Source organism: Cygnus atratus, chromosome 10, assembly GCF_013377495.2.
Source record: "Cygnus atratus isolate AKBS03 ecotype Queensland, Australia chromosome 10, CAtr_DNAZoo_HiC_assembly, whole genome shotgun sequence".
NCBI lineage: Eukaryota > Metazoa > Chordata > Aves > Anseriformes > Anatidae > Cygnus > Cygnus atratus.
Genome location: NC_066371.1, coordinates 4,529,355 through 4,543,246, shown reverse-complemented (window position 1 = coordinate 4,543,246; position 13,892 = coordinate 4,529,355). Strand labels below are relative to the sequence as shown.

General features: G+C 47.0%; 1 protein-coding gene across 16 annotated transcripts in view; it reads right to left on the bottom strand.

The window, feature by feature from the left end:
* Positions 1–13,892, bottom strand: part of FOXP1 (forkhead box P1) — a 370,718-nt gene that overhangs the window by 323,152 nt on the left and 33,674 nt on the right. For 14 of the 16 annotated variants that reach the window (XM_035547093.1, XM_050712861.1, XM_035547101.2 and 11 more), the window contains exon 2: positions 4,522–4,649. The exons of 1 other annotated variant lie outside the window; for it this stretch is intronic. The gene's annotated coding sequence lies outside the window, so the exon portion shown is untranslated. Of the gene's footprint in view, positions 1–4,521; positions 4,650–10,242; positions 10,342–13,892 lie in introns of those variants that run through there. One more of the 16 variants, XM_050712853.1, reaches the window with a different exon arrangement.

Genomic DNA, 13,892 nt, shown 5'->3' with positions numbered 1-13,892 from the left:
ACCAGCTCCCGGAGCACTGCCATTTCTACCTCCAGCCCGTAGGAACTGACCTGCTGGATAAAAACAAATCCCACAACAGAGCACTCCAGCTACAAGAGCCGCTTTGCAGGGGTAACACCCTGGATCCGTGGTGCCGCTGTCACACACGCGGAGGCTCCCGGCTCCATCGCACTGTGTGACATCTGCTGCGCCACTCCAGGTTCAAAACAGATCTTTACGCATCCGTAGTAGCAACTAGGAGATTTAATTTAAGCGTAAGCCAGGGCGAAGCCTTGCAGATAAAAGCTCTGCTCAGGACTTGCAGTTCACCACCTTCGCACAGCAAAATCTTTGCCTGTTAAGTGATTTACTGGGATAATGGATATTGTTCGTACGGCAAAACGGATTACTTGAAAAACTGTCCTGAGTAAATCATCGTATTTATAGCAAAGTTACGTCTTGTTCTACCACCACAACAAAAACTCTACGTTCGGTTTCATAAATGCCAAACAATGAAAAATGCCACTAATTCTGCCGGTGTAAAAGTCTACAACAAAGCCCTCATTTTAGGTGTGAGAATGTATTCGTACTTAAAAGGCATGAAATTCCCCTTCATCCCGGTGATGAGAAATGCCCCTTGATGCCCCATCTCCTCCAGGACACAGCCCAAGTGGAAATAATTTTCAAAACTAATAAGTATACGGAGTAACATGGTTAACATTATCCAATGAATTTAGATCCACCTACATGGTATAAATATATCTAGATAAACTGTCACCTTCAGCAGAATTCATTAAAATAATGTTGTATCTTCCTTGTTAAATGTAATTTTTTTAATTGAAATTTAATCTTACTGTATTATTTGGTAGATTTTTAATTGACATTTGTAGTAATTAATTGGTAAGCATTACAGCTTTGTCTGAAGAATTTAAAACTAAATTTGACATAGAGATTGGCCAGCCACTGCTGTGAGGTGCCTGCTGGGAGCATTTCATCATCCTCCCAGCCCCTCCTGCTGATCAGAGGTGGGAGATGATGGTCTCTTTCTTACAGTCATGAATTACATTACTAATGTATTCCATTACCACCACGCAAATGTCATGTTAATTTCTGATCATCATCAAGTCAGACAATGGTTTCCACGCTGGCACCCAGCCAATTAGCTATGTGGAAAAATATTCAGCCAATTATATAACTTGAATTAGGTTAAGGACTCAAGAGAAAGCAAAATAAATGCTTTGAAAATACTTCTGAGATAAAATGTAAGTTGACACTGTCTTCATGTGCTATAGCCGATGTTATACAATCTGATAGGCAGCTGCCAACATTCATAACTGTTTATTAAATCTAGCCTCTCTTTATGGTGGCAGCTAAGATCTGTATTTTTACCAATATTAGGTTCATTGTGTTATGAAAAAAAGACCAAAATACTTAGGAGCATTCACACCAGCTTATAAAACATATTATGTAGTATATTAAATTGTTAAAATTGCTTCTTCTCTCCTCCCCCCCAGAGCACAAAGTTCCAGACAGGAAAGTTTCAGCAGAACCAAGTCCTGCTGTAGCCAGGGACGATCCCTGCGGGAGGAGAGGCACCCAGCACGCTGCGGCAGGAGCAGGGCACCCCCGCAGGACAGGGCAGCAGGAAACCTGGTGCAAACGTCTCCAGCGAGCAATGCAGGAGCATGGAGCAGCCACGCAGACCTGGCAGGGCTCCGCCGACGCCGCCAGCTTCTCCTGCGCAGCGCCGCGCTGCACGACGGGGTTTTTAGTACCACCCCATCACCTTGATTTGTTCCCTTCTTAAGTCAATTTATTGTACAAGCATGGTTATCTCCAATTTAAAAATGTACACAGCACCAATTCCTGGGCTTTAGAAATTTATAACGATGAGCAATTTGTTAAAGCCTGTTACCGTGTCTTTCTGTCTCATTTTCCTAGGTGTTGCAATGAGGCAATTCACTGTTCTGGCTGCTTACCCTAGATGACCTTTGTCTGCCATAAAATGGTATACAACTAGATGCTCCGCTTTAAATAAAGCTCTCGCCTCTCCAAAAGGCCCTACGTATTCAGTCAACACAATCAGCAGAAACCACATTTGGTTACTCAATAAGCTGGAAACTTCTAAAACGCACAAGGCTGTGAATGAATTCCTGACATCATCAGGGACACTCGAGTGGGGAACGAGAGAGAATACCGAGAAGTGGCACTTGCTGCAGCCAGAGAAAGGATCACTCCTTTAAGCTGAACTCTCAAGGAAAACGAGAACAAAAACTGAATTAGCTCAACACGTACCCTCTACAGTCAGTACATTGCTAGGCAACTTACCATCTCCTGATAGAATTATGGCAGAGGGCTGCCCATACATCAGGGTTAAGATGAGCATAAGCACCGGTTTTGGCCAACTGCTCCTTTCCAGTGGGACTGCTCAACGCTTGTTCATTTCCTAGCATTATTTGGCAATGTTTTTTAAGCACCTCAAGAGTCTAATGCATTCAGAAGATATTTTAAAGCTATTATGTGACAAGAAAATTTTAAGATAACTGGAAGTGAATTTTATGGGGAATAGCCTAAGTCTTTTTTTTGGTGTTGTTCAAGCCAGCATTTGGAGAGAGTTAACAATCCTTTTGGTTGCTTTCATGTCTTAATACTGACGGTATCCAGAGGGCACACAACTCGAACACTTTGTCTTTCCTCAGGATGCTGGTCTGCCACGGCTCTGTACCTCCATAACTCAAAGTGTTATGTCATGGGGATGCTTCCAAATACCCCGGTCCTTCCATTTGCTGCTGCTGAGACCCGACACAAAGTCCCATCACAGGCAGTGCCACGGGGCTATTGCAATACCCTGTGTTTTTGCACTTAGCCTATACCAGGCTGAGCAAGGCCTTGACCTTTAACAGTGGCTTGAACAGTAAGATTTGGACTCCAGATATTATTTACCATTATTAAAGAAGTATTAAGTATATGCACAGACTGCTTTAAAGAGAGGCACGTGCTTTGTATATAACCCCAAGTTTTCTACCCATACTTCACAGGGACAAAGAAATAATTAATTAATTAGCTAACCACCGTGATTAAAATCAATTGATTCACATGCTACAGAGCAGTGAGAAATTCTTGGAGAATTTCACTGGAGGAGTCTGGGATTGCTCTCTGCTCAGGGATCTGAGTCGTATCAGCAAGGTTGGTGATTCAGACATAAAGGAAATGGTAAGAATCTCTCTCTTGCATGCACACTTTGAGCTGCCATATGGGTTTATTCAACTGTTTACTACACCAGTCGGTAAAAACTGAACAGCTATTATAATCTTTGCTAAATGACATGGTAATTATGCTACCTCTGGAAAAAAAAAGAAAAAAAGAAAGAAAAAAATGGAAACTTAAAAAAAAATTACAATTCACTGATGTGTGAATTTCTCTGTTTTTATAATCTCTGAATTGAAATGCACTTTCTAACACACAGAGGGATATTAGAAATACAACAGAAACACTAGTTTATTTTAAAAGAAAAAACAATTTGCACACCCATTTCCTATGGAATTTAATTACCCAGGTTTCATAGTGTTTAAAGACTTCTTATATAGACCTCCCAATTCTCCTGTAAGGTCAGATGGTTCCTCCTTCCCCAACCTCTTTGCCTTCTGATTAATGAAGAAATAACTGCCCCTCCTCTCGCCCCACGTAGTAAATAGGTGTGGAGGTGCAAGAGCAGCAGGGGTAGGAGGAGAGGTCAAGGGAAGTGTCCCCGTGCCAGGCTGTGGGGCACGGCCACGACAGGCACAACTGCCCTACCACAGCACAAAGGGGACCAACAGGCGCTCCACTGGCTAACGACAAGGGCAAATGGTGACTGCAATTAACAGAGGACGTGCCACCTCTCAGGCCTGATGAAGCCCCAACACACAGCAGCCCGGCTTGCCTACCGGAGGCTTTCTCCCTTTGTTCCCCTGCAAGGAAGGCGGCCAGGTCTCGTGGGCAGGCGCACGTGAAGAGCCGGCTCTCCTGTGTACCAGTGACACCATTTTGTCACTGGGATGTAAGTGCAGCAAGCGGCGGAGCTAATTATTTGTTGGCAATGGCTCCTCTGAGAGCAAAGCCTCTGACACATGATGGAGAGGAGGCCTCTCCATATTCATATTTAATCATTACATGAATTGCACACACAAGCATGTTTAAACCCCATCTGCCTGCCAGGCTTCAGTCCCGGGCAGCGGCTTTGCATCGCTGAACTCCAGTTTCACCACGGAAGCCCTCACATCTTCACCAAGGACTTGGGGGGATGTTGGGAAGAAATAAAGGAAGGGAGGTTTTTCTCCTGTATTGATAATACTTGATACCATGGAGATTTCAATAAAATCGTCTTTTTTTTTTTCTTTTGGGGGGGTGGTGTCAGTTAGGGATAGTGGTGACTTGCTTTTAAGCACAGGCAATACAAAGAAGAAACCCAAAAAATCCCTACCGTTAAAAAAGGGCGAGGGAAAGAGAGACTGTAAGAAAGAATAAGTGAGAGTTATTGCAAACTTGGATTTGGTGACTCACCAGTTTTACTTGCAGGCATCACACATATCCACTCATGACTCAGGGCAAATATGGGAAAGGATCGAAACCCTTATCATGGCAAATGTGTCTGGAAGCTGGAATCACTCAGAAAAAATGTTCTCAGGAGACTGAAAGACAAAAACATGTTTTAAAACTTCACTTAGTTAGAATCATATCAAAGCCTACCATTTTCCTTTGAAAATAAAAGGCAGTTACAGGCGCTGGAGGTGTGGGGAGCGTTACAGGAATATGTCTACATATCAAACATTACTCTATCACACAGTGGAATTTATTTTGCTTTAAATTAAATTGAAACATACAGTATTAAGAAAGGTTTTAAAAGATGCTGTTATTTCAGCCTTGCAATTTGCTCCTTCCGACAGGCAAGTTTATGTTCATCCTAAATACCAAAATGTGTCACCATCCAAATTCATATTCTGCTCAAAAACACTGCACTGTTTCATGAAATTCGGATACTTTAACCTACTTCGCATTATCAAAATATAACAGTCTGGATTTCTGAAATATTTACTCTCTGCCTGCGCTCACCGCATCCCGATAAAACCTTAACAAAATGCAGGATCTCTTGTTAGCAATAATCTTTCCTCTGAGATAAGGAAAAACACATATAAGAACCATTTGATGTTCAGGGTGAAAAGGCAAAATTTGCAAACATCAGTTAAGAAACACCAATTAGTATGTTTTTTTCCCCAGCTATTAGTAACACAGATTGAGTTTAAGCTTAGCTTAGAGGAAGCTGTCGCTGCACAAATTAAACATCCGCTTTACTAATAAGGGTGTTGTAAAAGAGATGTATATGTTCTCCGTCGACAGAACATCCACGCTGCGTACAAGCTGACACTCAGGCATACGAGCAGGGGGCTGTGGTACCCGAACACGGTGCCCACCAGCTCACACGGGATTTAAGCAGCAGCTCAAATGGGAGGGCGCTCGCTGCCTCCATGCACACCTGGGAGAGCCTCTGCGCAACAGGGACCTGAGGCAACGACCTCCAAGGAGACAAGAAGCTTTGCGACAGAGGAAAGCATCCTGAGCGACTGGTGTAGGAAACAAAAATGAAGGCTAAGATGGCACACGGTGCCTCCAGACCCCTGATTGCCCGGTCTTCTCCCTGCGTAGCGTCCCCAGCGCGGTGGCTGCTCCCAGCCCTGCCACAGCCACCAGCGCTTTGGTGGTGGTGAGGACCCGACCTCACGGAGTTAACTGTTCCGGCAGCCCCCTGCAGCCGTCCTGAGGAACATCTGGAAGCTTCTGTCTTAGCAATGACTGCATGGAATTTCATAAGACAAAAAAAAAAAAATTAAAAAAGGTTCTTCTCTGGCCTCCGGGCTTTCTCCCCTCCTTAGCTGAATGCATTACCACGGCTCAAAGAAGATCACAACAGTTCAGAAACCTAAATATAGGGATTATGCGACCCTATTATAAAACCGTGCTACGCAATAAAAACAGACCCAAAAGGGGTTTTCGAACACCACTTATGCTAAACGTGACGTCTCTCTCGGTGGCTCCGAAATACCTGCACGCCGACAGTGACCCGCAGCTCGCAGCAGCTCGAGTTTATTCATGAGGAGCGGAGCGCTTCGGAGGAGCAACGGAGCAGTGTCAGGAACACAGAGCCGAGGCTGGGTTTATCGCCGCGCTCGATGACAGATACGCAGATGGGTATGTAGCCGAGCAGAAAGCCGCATCTACACGTGTTGGGGCAAGCTTTCCCCGGCTGACCTGCTGCACCTCAGTATGCGACTGCTTAGCAGGCCTGAGCCACGATACGGCTGTAGGGAAGGAAAGGATTATTAGCCCCGTTTTAAAGATGAAGAATCGGGGCTCATTTTGGCTAATGCTTGCTCAAAAGATTTCAAGTTGTGAGATTTGTGAGGCGAAGGGACTTGACTAAATAATACACTCGGCCTGCAGCACGTGAGGGCCATGGTGGGCAGCACCGGGAGGAGGTGAGGACATCGCGCCCCAGCCGGGCCTGCGCTTTGATGGCACGCCTGGAAAAAGGGATTTTTCTTTATGCCACCAAGAACTGACCTCACCAAAACACTCCACAAAACGTTTCCTCCCCCGCCAGCTCCCGACGGAGCCAGGCACGGCGGCTGCTTGCCAGGAGGAGCCCGACATGGCCCCGGGGCACCCCACGGGCCGCGGCGCGGGGACACCCCGCGTTCTGGGGAGGGGAAGGGTGGAGGAGGGAGAGGAACAGGGAATAGATCGGTTCTGATAAACTGAAGCCTTTAATGATCTACCCACGCACTTGAGTTCGATCTGGCATTGACAAATTGAAGCTTCTAATGATGCGCCCACACGTCTGAATTGGACACTCCTTTCCGACGAGTTTCACAAAAATAGCCTGCCGGGTTAAAAACAGCAAACTCCAATAGAGCTGCGGTGTGAGCAAAACTGAGCCGCTCTGACAAACTTCTCCCCCAGCAGGTTCCCCGATGTGACCTCCAGTACAGATTTTCTCCTGCACCGCCTCACTCCCATACAGATCCTGCGAAGGCGCCAGCTGAATAAGGGGTGATGAGATGCAGCAGCTTCTGTGTAGCTGGAGCACAGAGTCAATCAAAGCTTGGAACGTGAATCTGGGCTTCATTAATTCCAGCAATCACATCGTTTCTATTATCACTGGATTAATCAGAATAGGAAACCTATTAATCTGCCCCCAACAAAAATTAATCTTCTCAATATTGAACAGATTCGAAAGACAAGTTTTAATATTTCGCTACTTCCATCTCAGGGGCAGCAGTGGCAGACGATCTGGTGGACCACTACGGGCTTCATCTCACCAGCGTGAGGTCAGCCCCACCGCCCCTCCTGGTGCTCCCAGCCCTCTTCCCTCTCCTCCCCACGGTCTGGCTGCTCCTGGCACGTTTCACAGAGTCACAGCACGGTAAGGTTTGGAAGGGACCTCGGGAGGAGGCGAAGCAACCAAGATCACTGTTTCCTACATCGAACCGCAGAACAGGCCGTAGCATTTCATGCATTTAAGGAGCTGTCAAGAGCTTACATTACGGCACAAGGAACTGTGCCCGTCCCGTCCCGATGCTCCAGGGCTCCAAACCCAACCTGGAGCACACTTTCTGCAGCAGGCAGGACAAAACCGACGTTAACTCAAACACAACCACGCGGCCAGGAGACCAACACCGGGGGAAAAAAGACATCCATAGGCACTTACACCCTGGATATTTTGCACGATACGTTTCAAAGCCGGATCAAAGGTAAAACTTCAATCGTCTCACGCGCCACTCGCGTTAGGATGTTTATTGACTGCAATGAGAGTACAAAACACTGCTTTAGCTAACCGTTTCTTAAAGCCACGTTGCACGAAAGAAAACAGGTTCAACTCGTACATCAGTGCCTACGAGACCGCTCCAAAACAGACAACTGTAGGAAAAGTTGTGCCCATGTATACATATATACAAAACTGTTTTTAAGCGACTGTTTTAAATTAGGATAAATCTGTGTTCCACCAATTAAGCTTTGAATACATGGCTGATACCGTTCGCTATCTCAAACAAGCGGCACAATAAATGCAAAAATTCAAATATTTTAGAGAAAATACTTGGAGAGTTGCGACATTAATTTTGCCATGTACAATCTGTTTCGCAGAGATTTAAAAAAGCGTTATTGCCGCCCTGGGTACATTGGAATAGAGATGAAACCAGCATCCTTTCCTATTTACATATTAAAAAATACGTGCCTGCTTGGTACAGACTACCCAGCTTGCCGATGCACGACTCTGTTAAAAACAAAACAGCCTGCCTAGAGGATGCAAAGCTGCAGACTGGATGCAGCCCTGCAAGAAGTACTGCGCCCTGATGGGTTGCAAGCGGAGACGAAACGCTTGTTTGTCCTCCCCTGGAGCCATCCCCGAGTCCGGGAGCACCCAGGGGAGCGGGGCCGGAGCAGCTGTGGCTCCCCGGGGCCCCACCTGCTGACGGGGCTGTTTACCAAACACGCCGCCTGCAGCAGCCTGGAAAGCCTTCGGATCTCTGCAGCTCCTTTGCCAGATGGGTTACCAGGACGTTCAATGGGAGCAGAAACAGAGAAAAATTTAAAACAAACAAGCAAACAAAAAACATAGAAGAGCATCATCCCCGTTCTTATTTCAATCTCGTATACCTGTATTTAATTGTAGCTTCAGAAGCTCAGCAATTTCCAAAAATTTTCCAACCCAGATATGTCTCCAAAATAAACAACCTTTTTAACAAACAAACAAACACACACATTAATTGCCACCAGAAGCACATGCCCAAAACACCCTTAAAAAGACTAGGAAGGCTGCTGGCTGGGGGCACTTCGCTGCAGCGAGAGGTAACATTTGTTCTCCCCTTTCAGCTGGGATCCACCTCAACTTTTTGATGTTGGTTGGAGCTTTTATTTGCAAATAGAGCAGAGCTGCTTGGGATGGAGGACTCCTCCGGAGCGTGCCATGTGGCCTGCACAGATGTTCCTTTTATTCCCGTGTCCCACAAGGCTCTGTGGCTCGCTGGTGTTAAACAGATTACGCAAGTAGAACACTTGATTTTGCATGTCCCCTTTTTTCCAACAGTTGTCTGATTTACTCGACCCATTTTGCTCCCCCTCCCCTGGAAAAACACCACAGAAAACACATAAAAACGAGGCAGAAGCAGGGAAGTTTCTCCTCCAGGATCAGAATTTGCAAAAACGCTCAGCATTGGCAAATACAGTAGGAACGCAAAAGAACAAAGCTCTTATTTTGACAGGAAAATAACTAGCTCGTTTGGTGCCAGGTTCTGCAGAAAAACCTTCATCATATCCCAGTAACACCAGTCGCTACAAGTATCATAATCTCTCACCCCTATTTAGATGTCCAAATGAGAATTGAACTTTTTCCAAAAAATACCTAACACCAATTATTGGTGCTAAGCATTTGAAAATCCTTCAAAATCTGGCCTTCAACTCGGTCACAAAGAAGGGGCTTAATTTCCCGGCTGTCAGGCATCCCAATCAACAATTGAAGTCAATGGGATCTACACAGTACCTTATTAAAAAAAAAAAAAAAAAAAAGGAAAAAAAAAAAGCCTGAGAGGCCCACTCAGCAGCAGCAGCTCCAGCAAGACAACCTGGCTGCACTGACAGCAGCTCCACACGGCTTCGTGCATCAGCCACTTCGCTCTCCTGCTTAATTTGATTAATCAGGTTGGTATTATCCCCAATTAGAAAAGTGTCTAAGGGGAAAAATAATCCAAAAAATAAATGGTTAAGGCTAAGCCAAAGAAGAAAACAGCAGCTACTGAACGTGCAGCTACTTCGGACTTGCGGCATTTAGGAAAGATACAAAATTAAAGCTAAAAAACCGCGGGCAAGCGCAACGCCATCAGTGTTTCATGCAGACTGCAGATTCTGATTTTTTTTTTTTTTTTAATAAACCGAAACCGAATTCCAGATGTTGAAAGTTGGGAAGTAAAAAGCGCTTTAGCTGTAAAAACACAAAGGTGAGACAAAAAATTCTGCTGAAACACAACGACTGGCATGGCCCGAAGCGAAGCACAGCCGCCCTCTCCCCGTAACCGGCTGGGACGGCGTTTTGTCCCCTCTGCGTGCCAGGTCAGGTAGCAGCACAGGGGCTGCCCATTTTAACGGGGGACAGACTGCAGCAAGAAGTGCTGGGGACTCCCTCTTTCAGCCCACAGAGAGGAAAGACCACGGGCAGCCGGGAACGACGCTCACCTGGACTGCGCTGCCGTCCGCATCCTACCTCTGCAGCCCACGGGCCGCGTCCATCAGCTCTGCGCGTGCAGCGGCACCGGGACAGGGACACGGTGGTCACAGCCTGGTACATCCCCAAAGAGGCACAAACCCACCCATTGCTTTCACACCTCCCCAGCAGAGCAATATACGTGCTCTTTTGTCCAGCAGAAAAGTTTGGCACATCCCAGCAAGCATCCTCCTCCTCCTCCTCCTCCTCCTCCCTCGAGGTGCTGCAGGGCTAAGCACATACCCGGAGTGCCCAGCTGCCTCCCAGCCTCACTTCAGAGCAGCGAGGGGCTGACACCTCGCTGATTTAAATCCCTAACAGCTGCAGTAAATTGCAATCTCACCTGATTTCCCCCTCTTTTCCTTGCTAGCCGCTTGCCCAGCAGAGCGGCCCAAAACAAAGGTGGAGTGCAGTTCATCCCTGACGCAGCACAGCAACCCGCGAGCATCCAGCATGTAGTGCAGCATCCAAACGCAACCCCGGTTTGGCCTGGCACAACTGGTTCTTGTTTTAACGGATGGATTCAATCACCGCCAACGCCACTCGGGGCTTTTGAAAGCACAATTCAGGGCAGTATTTTGAGCTCACTGGTTTCCCCCGTGTTTATTTACATCACACGCAGCAGGCAGCATCCGCATCACTCTGCAGATGAGTGTGTAAAATTGCACAGTATCCTGCCGTGTCCCACCAGCTGCATCACAGAAGACACCGAATTTCAGCCCAAAAATCAAGGACAGCGGCACGCGTTTAGATTTCGATAAGAGGAAGAATATTCACCAGCATACTTCACCAGCGGTGCAGTCAAAACTTGCACACTTAGTCACAGAAATATGACTGGACTTGTCTGCTACCACAAAACAAAGTACCGTCTAGTGGTTAAAATCAGAGGACATGATTCAGGAATGCAACCCTTTTCAAAGGAGAACTAAAACACATGATTAAGTGCTGTTGAAGTCAATAGGCTGATTCAGAGACCAACTTTTGGAGCAGCGGATAATACTCTCCACACTGCCATATGGCTCTCAGTCAAACTTCCTAGAAGCATTTGCTAATACTGGGTTCCACCACAGCTTTTGGGAGGCCTGCTTTTCTTTCCTTTTTTTTTTTTTTTTCCTCCCTGTCTTTTTTTAAACATACTTCTGGGATGATTTTCACCCACTCTGAAGATCCTCCAGGCTGCCACTGGCTGAGAGAATGCCCAACTGCCATTACTCCATAGCAGTGCAGACTCATGCAATAATTAATATTCTCAAATAAACGGTTATCTGAGCGTGCAGATTGACCAGCATCCAAATGCATTTTTTGCAGCGTTGCTTGGGAGGCATTCAGCGAAGGGCACACAGAAATGAACCCCACGTGTACCACGGCCAGGCGGTGACGCAAACAACCCCATTGACTCCTCAAACCTCCCAGGCACGCTGCCTTCACCACGGGGAGACTTCGCTCATCCTATTGCCTCGGTAAGAGGCAATAGGATGGGTTTTCTGTTCCTTCTCCTTCCCATCCACGCTGTGTGCAGCCAGGAGCCGCTCGTCATCGCCCCAGCAGCGGGGCCACCCCGACCGCGCCACCACGGGCGAGCGGCGTCCCCGCACTTGCCCTCCGTCCCCTCCTGCTCCCAGGCAGCTCTCCGCTCTGCCAACGCGAACGAGCAGCAAACCCAAACCTTTCAGCAAGACAAACGTCTCCCCATCAGCACGCATGCTGACGTGTAGCAGCCCGGTCACAGTTCTCGTTTGTGTTTATGGGAAGGGGGAGAGCGCTGGCAGAGCCACCGGCCACCGACGGGCAGATTGTGTAACTTCCTAACCTTTGCAAAGGTCCACGAGTTATTCTTTACGTTCAGTCACGGAAAAGCAAAAATAAAACAAAAGCCCAATGGATTCTTGCCTGCTTTTTGAGAACTTAGCAGTACAGATAGAGCGTAACGTGGTTTTTAAGCGGTTTGAAAACACCCTGTTACTTTTTACAATGAAATCGATGTAATCCCAGCCCAAATCAGCCCTTCCAGCCATTTTGTCTGTTAGGAAACGGGGAAAGAAGAGGCGATACTTTTTTCTGGCTACTGAAGTGCTTCTCCTTATTCAGTATCTAAATTAAATCAAATGGAGTATACTAAATAAGCCCGTAAGACACAGTGCACGATGCAAGAGACTTAAAATCCTTATCTGCTGAGCACTCCAGCTTAAAGGCTGATGTTTTATGTTCCCCTGCAGCGCACGGGGATCCTGCTGGCTTGGCCAGACTGTGAAAATAAGCCTCAAATGACCAAATACAACTGCAACTTGAAAAGTAGGAACCAAACCAGACACAACAAACCACAGAGCAGCCGGCCGACCTGCCCTAACTCCTGGGCGAGGAGGGCGGCGTTTCCCCCGCCGCCACGCTCCGCGCACGGCCGCGGGGGCTTCGCGGGGCGGCTGATAAGGAGCTCCCGACGGCAAGCCCACGAGCGGTGCCATCAATCACAGAGCTGTCCCCCCGACACGCCAGCGGCTCTGCCGGCACCGCAGCAAAGACGGCGAGCAGGCGGGAGCACACCGATGGAGAGGCAGACCTGCGGGGCTCGGTGAGTTTACTGAATTCCAGAGGGACGGATTCCTTGAGTTTAAGCGGCTCTTGAAACGCCGAGGAGGGCTAAGCCAAAATCCACAGCCCTGTCTGGATGCTTCACCTGCAGGTCCTGGCCACGGGCCGAGGAGCCCACCCGTACACGCCGCACAAGGCTATTGCACAGAGGAGCAAGAAGCATGTTTGGGGTTATATTCTGCTCGTGTCGGGCACGGGCAGCCCCACAAACGCCTCGTGGGACAGTCGTTTGTTCAACCCCACCATCAGCTCCAACCACGTGTGACCCTGATCAAGAAATCTGTCCCCACACTCACACACACTTCTCTGGGACCCAGGTAAGTGCTGGGCAAAGTGCAGGGGACACCCCAGAGCCCAGAGACATCAGTAACTGCAAGCCCTACGCCAACAAAATCTGAGCTCAGGACCAAATCCAGCATCTCTCTCCTGATTTCGGATATATTTCTCTCCCGAATTGTAATTAAAGCATAATTACTTGTGGAACATCATTTCATGTGTCCTATTAAAGTGACATTTGCCACAATGAAGAGTTAAGCAGCTCAAATATTAAAGTGTGAGCAAAACTGTTGTCAATAACAGTGACATAAATTAATATTGGTAGTTAATTAAGAACGGCAGTATTCTCAGACTTTTATTGGAAGACTAAGGCTTTTCACAAAATTCCTGTTACCAAATAATATAACTTACTGAAGTACTCAGCTCTGCCAGCTCCATCAATTTAGGTTCATTGTTCCACTCCTCTGCCCTACATTTAGCGTACCTGCCCGTAGAAACAAACCGCACAATGTACCTTATTTCCTCCAGAGAAAACCTCTGTTTTCACATCTACTCTGTATATTTGGAGGTCAAATTTCACAACTCTTCCTATATATATTTTTTTTGCTCATTACTTTTCAGCTTTTAAGTGTCAGAAAAGAGTTTCAAAAGTAAAATATATGTCTCTGGACGTGGCAATGCAAGAATCGTATTTCCACCGGACCAGACTTCACAGCCTAAGAAGAAAAAAGGGGGAGAAAGAGAGAAAGAGAGCGAG